Source organism: Camellia sinensis, chromosome 11 (assembly GCF_055761805.1).
Source record: "Camellia sinensis isolate YWXY chromosome 11, ASM5576180v1, whole genome shotgun sequence".
Lineage (NCBI taxonomy): Eukaryota > Viridiplantae > Streptophyta > Magnoliopsida > Ericales > Theaceae > Camellia > Camellia sinensis.
This window is the reverse complement of record NC_138971.1, coordinates 102,893,870-102,908,343: the sequence shown is the minus strand read 5'-3', so window position 1 is coordinate 102,908,343 and position 14,474 is coordinate 102,893,870.

Genomic DNA, 14,474 nt, shown 5'->3' with positions numbered 1-14,474 from the left:
CTGTGATCGGGGAATGAACCACCTGATGATTGCACACATTTCGTTCCAGACGTGGTGGATAACACGCACTGTTTTAGCAATTTAAGAATGATTTAATTTTACTTTTTGAATTGAGTGTTGAGTCTAAGTTTGATTCCACCAAGTTTGTAGAGTTGGGATTAGGCTCGAGTCATTCTAGTGAGTTAGAGTCTGTTGATTTCGGGAGTGCTAACCTAGACATTTCTGTCCTGTCTAGGTCTTCTTTGTCATTTTCTTTTGAATCTGTTATCATCGTTGAGTCGTAGTTTCTTTTCAATAAAAGTACCATAGATTCAACCTACTTCTCTGTGCCTTTAATTCATTGCATTGACCAAAAATTACAAAACCTTTTTTCCAAAACTTTGATAAAAATGAAGAGGAAGAAATTCCTCGAGATTTGCAAATTCTAATCGACTGAGAGGAAGAGATGTGTGCTAAGCCCTTGATGAATGAGATCATTTCTGTTATGTGGGTACTGAGAAGGATCTTAGCTTGGTCTAGATTGGTTCTATATTGTCTTCATAAGAGCATAAGCCATTAGTTACTTTGTGAAAAGATTTCAAAAAATGTTTTTGCGTGGTCCTATTAAGACATGCCTGTAATTGATCTTGAGATTGTACAGCATATGATCTCTCTCCACTTGAGGTCCAACCTCCTTAGCTTTCAAACCTTGATACAGAATGTTCAATAGTCAACCAAAGTATAGGGCTTGCATAGCCAGAAAGGAGGCAACCCTTGAACTAGGGGCAATAAGGTCGGATGTAATTCAGATTGGAAGCAGCCCTTGAATTAGGGACAATAAGGTCAAATGTGACAAAGATTCAAACTGGATCGTTTCTCAAGCTAATGAAGACCAAAAATGAAGTCCAATCCCGGAGTATGAGAGAATGAGTTTTATTACTATAGGACAATCAAGTTCCTATCCACTACACTAGTGGAAAATTCATACCCAATTAGCCTAGTCCCTACATCATCATGTCTATTTGGTCAAGTGTAGCAATCATTCTTATAGATTTAGATGGCCTAGAGATCTCACAACCAATCAACATGGACAAGCTAAAACGAAAGTACCACCCTTGAGAGGCTCGTTGGGCTGAAAACCTGAAAGGGCAACCCAGGCAAAAGTTAGAGCAGAAAAAGAAAAAAAAATAGAAAAATAAAAAAAATGAATGAAAAAGAAATTAAAAAAAATAACAAAAAATATAAAAATGAAAAAATGAAAAGCTCGCAAGGTTGAAAACTCGAAAGGGCGGCTTTGGCAAATGTTAGAGCACAAAAGGAGAGTGTTAATACCCGAGTGAATCTTAGTCGGAACTACGTAAGGCCTGATTCCAATATTTGGGATACGTAGGCAGCTTCATCCTAAAGTTCAGCCACAGTCATTTTCAACAAACTCATCCTATCCATATTGTCTGATGTATCTTTAGTCGACTTGGCTGTCCTATCCGCATTTGCTTGGCTCATCTCCATTCCGTTCGGTTCAATTCGGTTTAGTTCGGTTCGGTCCAGTTCTGCTTGGCTTTGTTCTGTTCGAATCGACTTAGTTCGGTTATCATCATTGCTACAATAGAACCAATTCGAGATTATCTAGTATGGGACTATGCACCCCAATGGTTGATTCCATGTTGGTCGGGTAATGGCCATTTCCGAAAATAGGTTTTGATTATTTTGAATGAAGCTGACTAATTTTTTTGAAAATTATTCCTTTTTTTTTTGGTAAAACCAATCCATTCTTTGGACTTAAAAATGGGAAAAATTTTCAGTGCTCACAACTTGACTTACATGATTTCAAAACATAAAATGGAACAAGTATGCTAATCTAACTCTCATGTTGATCAAAAGATTTTTACAAAAAATCATGAGAAAAAAGGTCAAAACAATGAACTAGGGGCATAGTCGAGTTAGGAATTCTGTCCTCTCTCTGCATTCTCGAGTCCTATGTTCAGATTTCAGTTGGCCGGCTGACTATTTAGTCTCCAGATTTTAGTTCACTCTAGGTGTGTTTCCTATTTGTGTTAGTCGGTCGGTCACTCAACCTGCCAAGAGACCAATATACGAACCCAGAATGGTAAAATTGCAGAATTTGTGTAAAGCTCAATGGCTTATCTTTTAGAGTTTTGTTTTGAGTCTTTTTCATTCCAATGAATGTTTGTTTGGATTGTTTTTGCTCTGTTCTTCTTCCATTGAGTCATTCTTTGATTTCTAGTCAGTTGAGGGCTTAATGTTCAATTCAAAATTCATTTAAATTCGAACATTCTCAAATACAAATTCAATAAAATATTTTCCAAGTCAAGTGCAAAGCAAAATTGAAATTTTTTTTATTCAAATTCCAAGGTGAACCCCCCGATTACAACATTACAAAAGAGGAAGAAATTTTGAAACAAAAAAGAAAAAGAGATGAAGCTATAGGTGCCCACTCCAAACAAAAACAAAAACAAAAAAAAAAAAAAAAAAAAATAAAATAAGAGAAAAAAAGAAAGAAAAAAAAAAGAGAAAGCAGAAAAGGAAAAAGAGAGAGAGAGTAACATTTTCTCAGTTTTCCAGTAGCAGCCCGGCAGCGAAGATTACAACCGGCTTCATTGCACACAGCTTCATTGCCCAACTTTACCATTAGCTGCTTCGCTTTATCTTTACTCCTTCAAAGCTCTTGAAGACTCTGCCTCAACCTAGGCAGAGCTTCCAAAGAAGATTATTCCTCGCCAGCCATCAAATTGGTTATGCGAAGGAACTCCGAATCGAGCCACGGAGGTGGCCTGTTGTTTCAGTCCTTTGTTCTTCTTTTTCAGTGCACTAATTTCTACTCGAGTGTCTTTGTACATACGTTGGAGCAGGGAGAGTTGTGCATTTAACTGATGTATATTACATGTCCTGTTCTGCAGTCGACAGGACAAGTTGGAGACCGCAATCATGGTCTCCACACATGACCTCAGCGTATACGAGTTTGCTTCAATGTCAGACTGTGCAGCAATTATTTTCTCAATTGACATCGTTGGAAAGATGAAAATAAGGGAAGGGGGAGGAGCCCGCGGTTGAGGCTCAAGGGAATCGGAATCAGTCGTCTCTATCGTGGACTCGTTCAGGTTTAGAAAAAGAGTGAGAGAACCGTGTGAAGAGGCCATGGCAGAGGAGAGTAATGTAAAAGAAAGAGGTTATAAAGTGATGGCAGAGAAAATTTGCAGGCTTTTGCTCTGCCTCTCTTACAGGCCTTAACTTAAAAAGGGAGCGAAGAAGAAAAAGAAGACAAAGAGGAGAAACATGGGGATAAGGTGTTAAAGAATCGGGGTAGCCTGTCGGTTAGGTGCTACGATTGTTAAAATCGCGCGCCAGACATGACGCTCGAAGAAGATGAAGGAAGAGAGAGAGAGAGAGAGAGAGAGAGAGAGAGAGAGGGAGAAAAAAAAAGGAAATGAGAGAGATATGTATATGTATATGTAGGTGTACGTGTATATGTGTGTTTATATATATTATGTACGTATATGTCTATGTATATGTAAATATTTATATCTTTTGTCTGTATATGTATATGTGTATCCGTATATATATAGTTTGCTTGTGTATACATATACGTATGTAATACATATTTTGCATATCATCGCATCCCACCTTTTCACCTTTCACGTGAGACGTGTTAGGATTTGACGTTTACTTGGTTAAAACCTTCCCCCTCTCTGTATGAGATACGGTTAGGTACGCCTGTTGGTTACACCACCTTTGCTCCTTTCACGTGAAACGTGTTAGGATTTGAATTTTACCCGGTTAAAACCTTCCTTCTCTCCGCATGAGATACGGTTAGGTACGTCTGTTGGTTACACCACCTTTCTTCCTTTCACGTGAGACGTGTTAGGATTTGAAGTTTACTTGGTTAAAACCTTCCCCCTCTCCGTATGAGATATAGTTAGGCCTGTCTGTTGGTTACACCACCTTTCTTTTTTTCATGTGAAACGTGTTAGGATTTGAAGTTTACCTGCTTAAACCTTCCCACTCTCCGTATGAGCTACGATTAGGTACGCCTGTTGGTTACACCACATTTTCACCTTTCACGTGAGACGTGTTAGGATTTGAAATTTACCTGGTTAAAACCTTCCCCCTCTCCATATGAGGTATGGTTAGGTATGCCCGTTGGTTACATCACATTTTCACATTTCACATGAGACGTGTTTGGATTTGAAGTTTACCTGGTTAAAACCTTCCCCTTCTTCGTATGAGATACGGTTAGGAATGCCAATTGGTTACACCACATTTTCACCTTTGACGTGAAATGTGTTAGGATTTGATGTTTGCCTGGTTAAAACCTTCCCCCCTTTCTGTATGAAATACGGTTAGGTATGCCTGTTGGTAACACCACATTTGTTCCTTTCACGTGAAACGTGTTAGGATTTGATGTTTACCCAATTAAAACATTCCCCCTTTTCCGTATGAGATACGGTAGGTACGCCTGTTGGTTACACCACCTTTACTCCTTTCACATGAAATGTGTTAGGATGTGACATTTACCCGGTTAAAATCTTTCCCCTCTCATAGGAAATATGGTTAGGTACATCTGTTGGTTATACCAACTTTTCTCCTCTCGCGTGAGACGCATTTGGATTCATTCACTATTTCTCCTCTCACATCAAATGCATTTGGATTTGTTCACTATTTCTCCTCTCGCGTGAGCTGCGTTTGGATTTGTTCACTATCTTTCCTCCTTTCGCATGAGACGCGTTAGGTTGTTGATTTACTCAGTTAAAAATATCAGGTGCGCCTGGTGTTCACACCATCTTTTCTCCTTTCGCGTGAGACGCGTTAGGTTATTGATTTGCTCTGTTAAAAACATTAGGTGCGCCTGATGTTCTAACCATCTTTTCTCCTTTCACATGAGACACGTTAGGTTGTTGATTTACTCGATTAAAAACATTAGTTGCACCTAATGTTCACACCATCTTTCCTCCTTTCATGTGAGACGGGCCAGGTTGTTGATTTACTCGGTTAAAAATATCAGGTGCGCCTGGTGTTCACACTATCTTTCCTCCTTTCGCGTGAGATGCGTCAGGTTGTTGATTCACTCGGTTAAAAACATTGAGTGCGCCTTGTGTTCACACCATCTTTCCTCCTCTCGTGTGAGACATGTTGGGATTTCAAGTTCATCATTTGTGTTGTGGCACATTTGTATGCGATGTAACCCTCTTTCATTTGTGCGGTATGCACATTTGTATGCGATGCACCCCTTCTTTCATTTGTGTGGTATACACATTTGCATGCGATGCAACCCGCTTTTATTTGTGCAGTATGCACATTTGTATGTGATGCACCCCTTCTTTCATTTTTGTGGTATGCACATTTGTATGCGATGCACCCCTATTTTATTTGTGTGGTATGCACATTTGTATGCGATGCACCCCTTCTTTCATTTGTGTGGTATGTACATTTGTATGCGATGCACCCATCTTTCATTTGTGTGGTATGCACATTTGCATGCGATGCACCCCCATCTTTTATTTGTGCGGTATGCACATTTGTATGCAATGCACCCCCTTTTTTTCATTTGTACAGTATGCACATTTGTATGCGATGCACCCCCTTCTTTCATTTGTGCGGTATGCACATTTGTATGCAATGCACCCCCTTCTTTCATTTGTGCGGTATGTACATTTGTATACGATGCACCTCTTCTTTCATTTGTGTGGTATGCACATTTGTATGTGATGTAACCTCTTTTGTTTCATATCATTTGCAGGAAGCTTGCCTCTCATGTTGTCATCTTCATATCTTTATCATCACTCCATGACATTGCATTGCATAATCATGAATTTTCAAACAACTGGCTCCGTGAAGCGTGTAAGTCCAACTTTTCAAATTGCATTTTGCTCATGTCATTTTGCATGTTGCCTCTAAACTACGCCGGTTTGATTCATTGCAAAGGGATACGTAGGCAACCCTCGGGTTCAACCACTTGTATTACATCTTGTTTGTTTGCCCAAGTTTTATGGCATTGTCAATATGGTCGTCTTCAGGCCTTGACATTCACTCATGTCATGAAATGACTTCGAGCTCTGTCAAAGAGGGGCAACTATAGACACCCCATTTTGACCAACCCTAAGACTTGGGCGCTTTCTATTGATTACCCGATAATGACAATCAGAATGTGTTTCTCACATAATCCTTGATAAGAAAGATAGGATTTGATATTTAATCCCAACCTTTACACATTTTTTTGGCCAAACTATTTTAGACCTTAAAACCCTCTTTTCAAAATATTTTCTCAAATGTTTCTACGATGTTCCGACGCTCCCATTTCAATTAAAATATTACACTTTTCAGTAAACCGAGTAAGGACAAAGTGGAAATAAATGGAAGGGAGGTGAACTGTTTGAAAAAATATTTAAAAAAACATCTTCTTTATAGGTTTGGATAGGTTTGGATTTGAAAGAAACAGGAGAGGATGAAAGAAAACTAGTTTAGGGAAAGAATGAGCATCAAATCATTAAGAAGGAAATTAGCAGCCTTCACTAAATTAGGCATATCTCTTTGTACACTTGGAATTTAGATGTGAGGCTATCCCCATTGGAAATTATACTTTTGGGGCTTCAATTTAGACCCAAGAACCACCTAAAACCAAGTCCAGATAAGGGAGATATGCCCATTTGAAGTTGGACTTAAGAGTAGATTTTGTTGACCTGGCCCAAAAAAAATGAGTAATCTTCACTAAACTAGGCATATATCTTTGTACACTTGGATTTTAGATATGAGGCCACCACCATTGGAAAGTAGACTTCTGGGGCTTCAATTTAGAACCAATAACCACCTAAAACGAAGTTCGGATAAGGGAGATATGCCCATTTGAAGTTGGGCTTAAGAGCAGATTTTGTTGACCTGGCCCGAGGGAAATGAACAACCTTTACTAAATTAGGCATATCTCTTTGTACACTTGGAATTTAAATGTGAGGCTACACCATTGGAAACTAGACTTCTAGGGCTTCAATTTGGACCCAAGAATCACCTAAAACCAAGTCCGGATAAGGGCGATATGCTCATTTGAAGTTAGGCTTAATAACAGATTTTGTTGACTCGGCCCAAAACAGTAGCAGGCCCGTTTTTCTTGGCTTTGGTTCGGTTGGGACACCCCATTTACCTATTTTCTGATCCATTCAAGTGCACCCACTCATCTTCAATTATACCTTATCATCCCCCAATGTGAAAAAGAGGTTTTGTTTGCATCCATAACGGAGTATCCCATGCAATCACCTTGAAAATTTGCCCTCCTATCACATTCTTACCTCCCACCTTGTGTCGCACCTTCTTTTTGACCTTCACTCTCCCTCATTGCCTATATAGAATGATCACATTGTAAAAGAGAGAGAGAGAGAGAGAGAGAGAGGACCACGAAATTGAAGAGAAAAGAGTGAGAAAAAGGTGAAAAAAGAGAGAAAAATTGAGTTTTTGAGCCAAAAATACTCCTATCTTCTATATACACCCGATACCTTCCATAGCTACTAAAATTCCTCATTTCCATATGCCAAAACCACTCCAAAAATTTTGATATAGCCAAAGATAAATTGTCTTGATCATAAGGAAGAGTGTTTAGTTGTTGAAAGTGAGAAAAAATAAGAGAGTTAGCCGCTTTTCCACCATACATACCCAGAATTCCATTCTAGTTTCAAATTGAGGATTGAGAACACACTTCCTAAACTTGAGGGTAATCAAGAGGAAGTTTGAAGATCAAGAAGTTCAATCTTTCTTTGGAAGACAGGTTTTGCCAGGCCTAGTTGGCCGGCCTGCCTCTTTGGACTATCGATTAGCTTTTTTCGGACAAGATGGCGTAATCTCCCAATGTTGACCAATTTCCGCCGACGATTCCAAGGAACATGAAGCTTTTATTTTATTTATTTTTATTTTGAGTGTTTTGCGAGGTTTTTATTTTGATGTTTATTCTTCTCATCCCTCTCTAATTTGGTTTGTAATTATTATTTCAAGTGTTGTAATAATTCCCCATCCCCACTTCTTATCTATCCCATTCTTTAATCACTTTCCATAACTGTGCATATGTATATATCTTACATGCCATCCATGATTTATATACATAATTCATGCCTAGATCTGGCTAAATTTGCATCTTTGTGTTTTAATTGATTATTACATGATTTTGTGCGCTATCGCATGTTTTGCAATGTTTCACATGTCATGTTTTAGAGGCTGGATCTTTAGAAGCATTCTTGTGTATGTATTACTTTAGGATTTTGTATATAGGATCATGCATATTTTACTAACTTTGTTTTGTAGCTGTTTGCGGACATCGGTAAATATGTAAGTTGTTATGCTTTAGCATCCCGCTTGTACATAATTTTTTTATTATGTTTAGCATCTTGCCGTGTGGCCTTTTGCTTATGTGATATAATTGTACGAATGCCAGTGGATGGAGGTTGTGTCGCTTAATTTGTAATGATGTTGATTTTCATGTTTGTAAACTCAATTTATTTGGATTGTACATCTTCAAAACTCTTTCAAAACTACATGGAATCAAGTTGTTCCAAAGTGGGTGACATAGTCTATACTTGTATGCTTCACATAGTAAATTTTAGGATTTATTAAATAATCAGAATACGAACATATAAAAAAAAATTTCATATCATGGTTAGTAAAGGCTGATTTTTTGATCGGGTGAGTGAGGGTGCTCAATTAATGAGCTTCCCCTCTCATACCTAAGGTTCCAAATTGAGACAACTTTGGTTATGACAAAAAGTGTATTTGGCACGAGTCATGGGTTTCCCAATTTTTCAAAATATTAGGTGGCGACTTTGAGATCTGATGACGCAGTCCATTTGTAGCAATAATTTTGTAATAAAATGAATTTTCTATAAAGTTTCCAAATCTGGACTCTCATCTATGTTTCACATTGCACTAGTGAGACTAGATCAAAGAGATCGAGGGTCCGAACTGTTTAACGTGTGTGGGTACTCCCTGGGCATGTTATAGGAACGTGGGTACCAGAGGGGAAGGTCATGAATACATTTGAGCACCCCCGCTCGCCTGAGCAAAAATCAGCCTTTACTAATCATGATATGATTCTTATGAACATTATATGCTCTTGTTCCGGTTTATTAGGCTAGCATTTACTATGTGATGCGCACACAAAGTATAGAATAGTTTGCCAGAATTGGAACACCTCGAGTCATGTTTGTTTTTGAAAAAATTGTTTCGAAATATGTACCACTTGAAAAAGTGATTGCATATGAACATTACTCAAATTATTCCAATTCAAGTAATATGCCTTCATCCATAGGTATTCACGTAGTTTATCAATTAAGCATTTAGACTCATGGCAAACATGCTAGCCATGGCAATCACTCACACTCATGTAAGTATGCTAAAGCACTAAAAACTCACCTAGTACTCTAAGCTAAAAAAAGAAAAGAGTTAGAAAAATATGCATGATTTCTAACTATACAAGATGGCTAATGCAACGCATGAAATAATGCAACTAAAATAGGCTCGGCTACTTAACATGTTATTTGCAACAATTTGGTAACATGCGGTCTAAGCACGTATTCAAAGAAGTATTGAAATGACAATGCAGTTAAAATGATGAACCAAGCCTCGGTGCATGTAAGACAAATGAATAAATGCAAATATGAAGTATGCTAATTGAAATATGATGTTCCTAAACTAACCATCATAAGAATTTAAATAAAAGGGAGAAAGACGTGGGGTTGGAAGACATACATATTATTACATCATTTCGCTCTCACAAAGGAGAGTCCGAATGAATAAACTAACCTAATTAACTAACTAATTAAAGCTAAGCTAAATTAAGCTAACTATTACAAATTGAAATGAATAAACTAGCTAAGCTACTTAACTAGTTATTACAACATTTGAGTTAACTAACTATGTTAACTAATTACAAAATGAAATTGAATAACTAATTAACTAACTAGTTAGTTACAACACTTTACAAAATTAGCTAGCTACAACTAATTAATTACAACAATTTAAACTTAAACATGCTCAGGATGCGAGGAATGATTATGCACATGTTCGGATTCCATTCGAAAAGACCATCGTTTTGCTCTCAAATGTCTCTGTTTGCACAGTTGAGCATTTCCAGAATAACTTTGCTCCATCTTACTAACACTCTGCTGAAATTTGCATCAGTGGCCAGCCGGCCAAAGATGAAGGTTATCGGCTACCAGCCGGCCATGGAGGTGGTCTGCCGGCCACCTGCCAGCCATGGAAAGTGGCTTGCCGGCCACTGATGCCTAGGTTCATCTTGCTACAAGAAAGGACAAACAGAGCATGTACAAGGTATTTTCAAGGATTGTCTACACAACTCACCCCTCTTTTTCATGAACAAATCCAAGGAGTGGTGAACCTAAGCCACAAACCACCAATTCAAGCAATTTCATTGCATGATGGCCTATGAATCCAAGAGTGCAAGTTCAATAAATGCAAGGAAAAAAGACACAAACGTCCTCCATTTCATGAAAGATCAAGGGAAGTGGTTGACCTTGGAGACTTGGATAATTTCATCACTAGCAAGTATGAAATGGTCCAAGTTCCATCTGTTCAATTAACGCCCGACTGAACACACCAAGACACAATCAAATTCTTATCTTGCTCAATTTTAGGTTCAACTTTTAGTTACTCCTTTTAATTACCCTTCCATTCTTTAACCAATTAAGTCCATTGGTGAGTTGAGTCCTCTAAAAGAGAAGGAAGTGTCAAACAAGGGGTATTTTAAGGCAAGAGAGAGGTATCATGCCGTTGATAATAAACCCCCAAAAGATGATTAAACCATTAAGCATGGACCTCAATCTCAAGCTTAAACAATCCCAAGGTTGAAACAACCCTCAAAGCAAACAAAGAGTGAAGAAATGAGGGAGGTTGCAAAGATTATGCTTGCTGAAATTAAGCAAAACACTAAAACAATGCAATCAACTCAAATAAATGGTGTCTAAAGGCCTAAAACACCAAGCTTGTGAGGACTATTACACTAAAAACATGCAAAACAAGACTCAAACACAACAAACACTTAAAAATAGTCTTAAAATAGGTCTAAAGCAGCCCTAAAATATGCTGGAAATAAGCTAACAAAAGCTAGAAAAATAAGCTAAAATGTGGAGCATGTTAAGCTAGTAAACAAAACACAAGGAGGGAAGGCTACCCCCTCCATTTTTGGAATTCAAAACATGATTTTAGCCACTAAAATAACTCTGAAATTCAGTGTTTAAAAGCTCAAAAAAAGATAGTAAAAGGATGGGAAACACAAGGGTAAAGGCCTTGAAAGTAAGGTGTAAAGAAAGGTGAACCACCCCTCAACCTTTATTGGCCTTAAACCACAAGTTTTAGCCCAAAAATAAAAAGTTTTCATAGCCCAAAAATAGTAAGAAAAGATGGAAAATAAGCGGTGTAGAGATGGTGCAAAAGCAAGAGAAGGTATACCTCTTGAAGATGAATGAACCCTTAAGTCATAAACCACTAATTTCACACTCTCAAGTATTTCAAGAGCTCAAATTCAATCTCAAATTCAAGCTCAAATAACCTCAGCAAAAAGCTCTCTAGGTTTGGTTTAAAGTGTTTGGGCATAAACTATGTAAGTTGCAAGAGAGAGAGAGAGAATTGTAGAGCGAGAATATATTTTTTGCTTCCAAAGTTTTTCAAACCTTGAAATATGAGAGATAGGTCTTGTATATATAGAAAACATGAGCCTTAGGTCGAAAATATCTATTAAAAAACTGTTGGAGCAGTGTGGAAACAGCTAGAGAAAAATATCTGCAAAAAATCTGTTTTGGTCACCAGTGGCCGGCTTATGGCCGGCTTGGACACCAGTAGCCAGCAGGCCAGAAGTTGTGGCTGGCCATCTACAAATGCTGATTGCCGGCTACCTGCGGGCCACAAGAAAAATCTGCTTCCAAGTCCAACTTCAATGGGCATATCTCCTTCATCTGGACTCAGTTTTAGGTCATTCTAGAGCCTAAATTGAAGCCCCAAAGTCTACTTTCCATTGGAGGTAGCCTCACATCTAAAGTCTAAGTGTGAAAATAGATATTCCTATTTTAGTGAAGGTTGCTCAATTTTGGCTTAATTGGATTGATGTCTAACCTCAAACAGCCATATCTCCCTCATTCGGGCTCGGCTTTAGGAGATTCTTGGGTCTAAAATGATGCCCCAGAAGTCCACTTTCCAATGGTAGTGGCCTCACAACTAAAGTCCAACCATACAAAAGGATAGGCCTGATTTAGTGTAGGCTACTCAGCTCTCCCCTACAGTTTCATACCCAACTTCTTTCCTAACTAGTTTTCTTTCCTCCCCACTTATTTTCTTCAACTCCAAACCTCTAAATAAGATGTTTAAAAGATTTTTGAAAGAGTTCACCTCTCTTTCATTTATTTGCACTTTGTCCTTGCTCGTTTTACCGAAAAGTGTAACTTTTAAACAAAATACAAGTCTCGAAACATCGTAGAAGCTTTTCAAAAATATTATGAAAGAGAGGGTTTTAAGGTCTAAAAATGTTTTGGTATAAAATCGTTTTGGTCAAAAATGGGGTGTAAGGTTAGGATTTAGAGCTCTTCTTGCTGAAGAAATTGAACATTTGCACAACACAACTTTCATCATCGAGTGATCAATCAGTGGCGCCTAAGTCTTAGGGGTAGTCAAAAATGGATGTACACATAGCCCCCCGCAAACTAAAGATGGATAGACATCAACTAAAATGAGTTTGGAAACTAAGTCACTGAAACGACCAGGGAGATAAGCCTTGGTGAAAATATCAGCAGGCTGACCAACAGAAGCAATAGAATGGAGATGGATTGTGCCACGAGCAACATGCTGATGGATAAAATTACAGTCGATCTCAATATGTTTAGTGCGATCATGGAAGACATTATTATGGGCAATATGAATAGCACTTTGATTGTCATAATAGAAAGAAGTAGCACAAATAAAAGCTACACCCATGTCAGCAAAGAGCTATTGTAGCCACAGAAATTCCTGGGTAGTATTCGTAAGAGATCGATATTTAGCCTCAGTACTAGAGCGAGCAGTGAGAGTCTATTTCTTGCTACTCCAAGAAATAAGAGAATCCCTTAGGAAGAAACAGAAACTAGTAGTGGAACGACGATCAGTGGGATCCCCAGCCCAATCAGTATCAGAATAAGCGTGAAGCTTAAGAAAGGACATAGAAGAATAGTGAAGACCATGAAACAAAGTGCTCTTGAGATAGCGAAAAATGTGAAGCAAGGCATCATAATGAGGCGTGCGAGGAGCTAACATATACTAACTAACAATGTGGACAACATATGAAATATCAGGACGAGTAACTTTAAAGTAGATAAGACTACCTTCCAATTGCCAGTAGAGTGTAGCATCAGGGAGAATAATGCCATCTAGAGAAGTAATACAAGTTTGAGGATCAATTGGAGTAAAAGCAGTTTTGCAATCAATAAGTGTAGCTCGAGCGAGAAGATTGAATGCATATTTGGGTTGAGAGAGAAATAGCTAGTTGAATCATGAGAGATTTCAAAACCAAAGAAATAATTGAGAGTACCAAGATCCTTTATCTCAAAGTGGTTGCTAAGAAACTATTTTAGGTTAAGAATACCAGCTTTATCATCACCTATGATAATCATATCATCCACATAAAGAAGTAGAAGAGTAGTGCCCTGAGCAGTGGTGCGAATAAATAAAGCCGAGTTATAGGAGTTGGAGGTGAAGCCAAAGTCATGAATAATAGCACTGAACTTAGCAAACCAAGCTCGAGGAGCTTACTTGAGTCCATATAAAGAACGTTGCAGTTTGTACACTTTATTTTGCTGGGATAGTAGATCTAGGAGGGGGTTGCATATAGACTTCCTCAAGAATCACCATTGAGGAAGGCATTTTTCACATCTATCTGAAAAAGTCCCTAATGACAAACAACAGCAACAATCAAGCTACGGACAAAAATGAGTGAGCAACAGGAGCAAAATTCTTCTCATAGTCAATACCATATTCTTGAGTAAAGCCCCTAGCAACCAAACGAGCTTCGTATTGCTCAATAGATCCATCAGAATGAGTCTTGATTTTATAAACACATTTACAGCCGATCGCAATCTTACCAGGGAGAAGGTCAATATCATTCAAAGTATGAGTTTTGTTTAATGCCTGCAATTCATCAGTCATAACTTGCTGCCAAAGAGGGTTACAACAAGCCACACGATAAGAGGTAGGCTCATAAGTAGAAAACACAGTAGAACCAACAATATAATCACGAAGACGAACATTAGGTTGTGTTACCCTTTGTGGACGACCGGAAGAAGGAGCCTGAAAAGGAGATGAGCAAGATGGTGAAGATTCATTAAGAGGCGAGGGAGCCAAAGAGACATCATAAGGACCATCAAGGGGAACAATTGCGGCGAGATCAAGCGTAGGCAATGTCATTTCTAGAGAGAGAAAAGGAAGGCCTCCATCAAAATCATCAAGAAATAGATCTATAAAGGGAT